General features: G+C 43.2%; 1 non-coding gene across 1 annotated transcript; it reads left to right on the top strand.

The window, feature by feature from the left end:
* The first annotated feature begins 480 nt into the window (after window positions 1-480).
* TRNAK-CUU (transfer RNA lysine (anticodon CUU)) lies at window positions 481-551 on the top strand. The gene has a single exon. It is a non-coding gene; the product is annotated as a tRNA-Lys (tRNA).
* Window positions 552-3,307: the final 2,756 nt, after the last annotated feature.

Raw genomic sequence — 3,307 nt, 5'->3', positions numbered from 1 at the left:
GGGCCGGCGCCGTGGCGCCCTGCGCCACCCAGCCTGGCCGTAGGGCCGGCCCTGTTCTCTACCAAATAACAATATGTGAAATGCTATAGAATGAAAATGCAAATTGCAATGTAACGGTGAGTCTTTCTCCAAGAGAGAAACTTAAAACTAGATGACTGTGGTTTGGATGCTATGCAGGTCCGTTTTGTGACCTCTGTCTTTCTCTCGCCTGCATCCCAGAAGCCCTTTTCAGATCTTCAGGTTCCATGTAGAATCAGTGTGTGGAAAGAGGCAGCATTGCACCAGCTGTTCCTGGCCTCAATCTCTGCATCCCGCCAGAAAAATCAAGATCAACCAGAGAGTCTTGTACGCACAGGGCGGGCGTGCCATCATCCCACCCCATTTCTGTGAATTTATTCCACATGGAACTTTATTTAAAATGATCTGTAAATTGCTTTGCATTAAAAATACCCTAGTGGCATGCAAAAAGAGAAAACAACAGCAGATAGCTCAGTTGGTAGAGCATGAGACTCTTAATCTCATGGTCATGGGTTCGAGCCCCATGTTGGGCAAGAGATTCCTGCGTTACAGGGAGTTGGAGTAGATGATCCTTGTGGTCCTTTCCAACTCTACAATCCTATGATTCTATTATATATATATATATATATATATATATATATATATATCAAATGTCAAAACAACAAAAAAACACTTTTGCATATTCATAGTGACAAGCAGTAACGAACAACAGCAATGAAAAGTAAGCCTGGATGGGGGAAAATGTTTTTAGCATGCACCAGAAACACTGTGGGTGCATGCCTTATTTTCAGGGGAAGATTCTTCCAAAAATGTGCCACCGCACATAAGCCCCTGCTCTGGGAAGCCACAAGATGAAAGAAAGGCAAGACTGTGCGGCATCACCAGGAGGAGGTCATTTGAATGGCCAGAATGTAGGAGGAAAGGAACAAATATTGTTGTCCAAAGCTGTTTATACACTAATGGTAAAACCTTAAAGGGGTGAATGGAGCTAGGGTTGCTGTGAGGGAATTATCAATGAAAGTTTCAGCATGTTTCAGCATGTCCAGAGTCTTCTTCTTCTTCTTCTTCTGATGTGCAATCTCAACCTATGAATAAATAGAAGTCAGCTTCAGACAAATGCCGCTAAAATAATGTATATGAAGATTTGCAATACCAGCACACCTAAGTGCAATGCTACCTGGAATGTTCAGCGAGCGTGAGAAAGGGTCCAGTTCATTCACATGAAGTGAGATCCTGGGTCAATCTGAAATCCCCCCCCCCACTCTTGTGTGAACTGCCTTAGAGAAAGAGTGCTATAGAGCGGATAAAGAAAAAGAGGGAAAGTCAATAATTAGAGGGATTCAAAGACCCTCTGGTTGCAGAAAGGGAAAGGAGAGAAAGAGCACTCAGGGGACACAAAGAGAAAAGACTGAAGTAAATACGTCAAGCATAATTTTTTGTTTGAATTGCAACAAAATGCTTCCCTCTAGTTGATGTCATGGTGCGGTTTGAGTTAATAAAAATATTAAAGTGGACCTCAGGGTCATTTGAGTTTTGCACTCCTGATTCAAATAAAGATCTGTCAAAATCAGCAGCTCAACCATTTCCCCATTGACTTATAGTGTGACACTTACAGCACAATTGTGTGTGTGAGTGTGTGTGTGAGTGTGTGTGTGTGTGTGTATATACCCTGACAAACAGATAGATCTCATCACAGCCAGCTTGTAAACCCTAATGCTGTATTAATTTGGTATGTTTATAGATCGTATATAAATTCTAAGTTAAGGAGCTTTGTCCATTCTGCTCTCTGTTTCAATGGGACCAAGTTTGTACCATATGCTTGTTTACCAAGATCTGCTCCCAACCCCCCATAGCCACCATTTCAATTTATTTTCGCCTTGGCTATGGAACAATATCCGATGTTTAATGGAGAATTTCATGGTGCATATTACAGCCCCCATATTGCGTCGCTAATTATCTCCTTAATTTATATGAAGTTTTGCTTCTATAAAGCAAATTATTTGCATATACATTAGTCACAGCATGCATTTATACAGGACTGCTGAAAGTAGCACACATTAGCTCCCAATAATGGCCGGTCCAAAGGGAGAAGCGGGTGGGGGATGCCTCTATTATTGCTTTTTACAGCATCTTGCTCAAATGGGTCCCTCCTCATCCTTTGAGTGGAAAGAGAACTAAAGTAATAGACTTACCCCTTTTTTATGTCCTTTGTTGTTTTGTAGGATGCAGTTGGCTCATCGTTTGCAGCATCTTCAACCTTCCCAATGAATACATTATATTTTTCCACCATTCTAAGCTATTTTTTTACAGGCAGGTCTTCACAACAGAAGGGAACCATTCCAGAAGGGAACTTGTCCTTAGGCTGAGGTTTAAAGTGTCCTCAGAATGGGCCTGTGAAGGGAAAACCTTTCAGCGATACCAGTAAAAAAAAATCCACTGCCTCACTGACTTCAGACAGATCATTTGCTGTAAATGGCAAAACCTAATTTATTTTGACCAGTCAGATGTAGCTCAACTGGATATACACAGAAGTACAGGGCCTGTTTAAAACCTTTTGTAGATAGCCATGGAAAAACGTACCATTCTAAAAGTCTGGTAGTTGTTTTTCTCTTTGACATCTGGTGGGAGTGCGTTCCACAGGGCAGGTGCCACTACCGAGAAGGCCCTCTGCCTGGTTCCCTGTAACTTGGCTTCTCACAGCGAGGGAACCGCCAGACGGCCCTCGGTACTGGACCTCAGTGTCCAGGCAGAACGATGGGGGTGGAGAGGCTCCTTCAGGTACCCTGTTTCTCTGAAAATAAGACGTAGCCAGAAAATAAGACGCAGCAGGATTTTAAAGCATTCAAGGAATATAAGCCATACCCCGAAAATAAGACATAGTGATAGGTGGAGCAGCAATGCTGGTCGCGGCAGGAGGAGGAGAAAAAAATAAGACATCCCCTGAAAATAAGCCATAGTGTGTTTTTTTAGGGAAAATATATATAAGACGGTGTCTTATTTTCGGAGAAACAGGTATACTGGACCAAGGCCATTTAGCGCTTTAAAGGTCAGCACCAACACTTTGAATTGTGCTCGGAAACGTACTGGGAGCCAATGTAGGTCTTTCAAGACCAGTGTTATGTGGTCTCGTCGGCCACTCCCAGTCACCAGTCTAGCTGCCGCATTCTGCATTAGTTGTAGTTTCCGGGTCACCTTCGAAGGTAACCCCACATAGAGCGCATTGCAGTAGTCCAAGCAAGAGATAACTAGAGCATGCACCACTCTGGCGAGACAGTCTGCAGGCAGGTGG

This window comes from Zootoca vivipara, chromosome 2 (assembly GCF_963506605.1).
Source record: "Zootoca vivipara chromosome 2, rZooViv1.1, whole genome shotgun sequence".
Lineage (NCBI taxonomy): Eukaryota > Metazoa > Chordata > Lepidosauria > Squamata > Lacertidae > Zootoca > Zootoca vivipara.
This window is presented reverse-complemented; position numbering and strand designations above follow the sequence as displayed.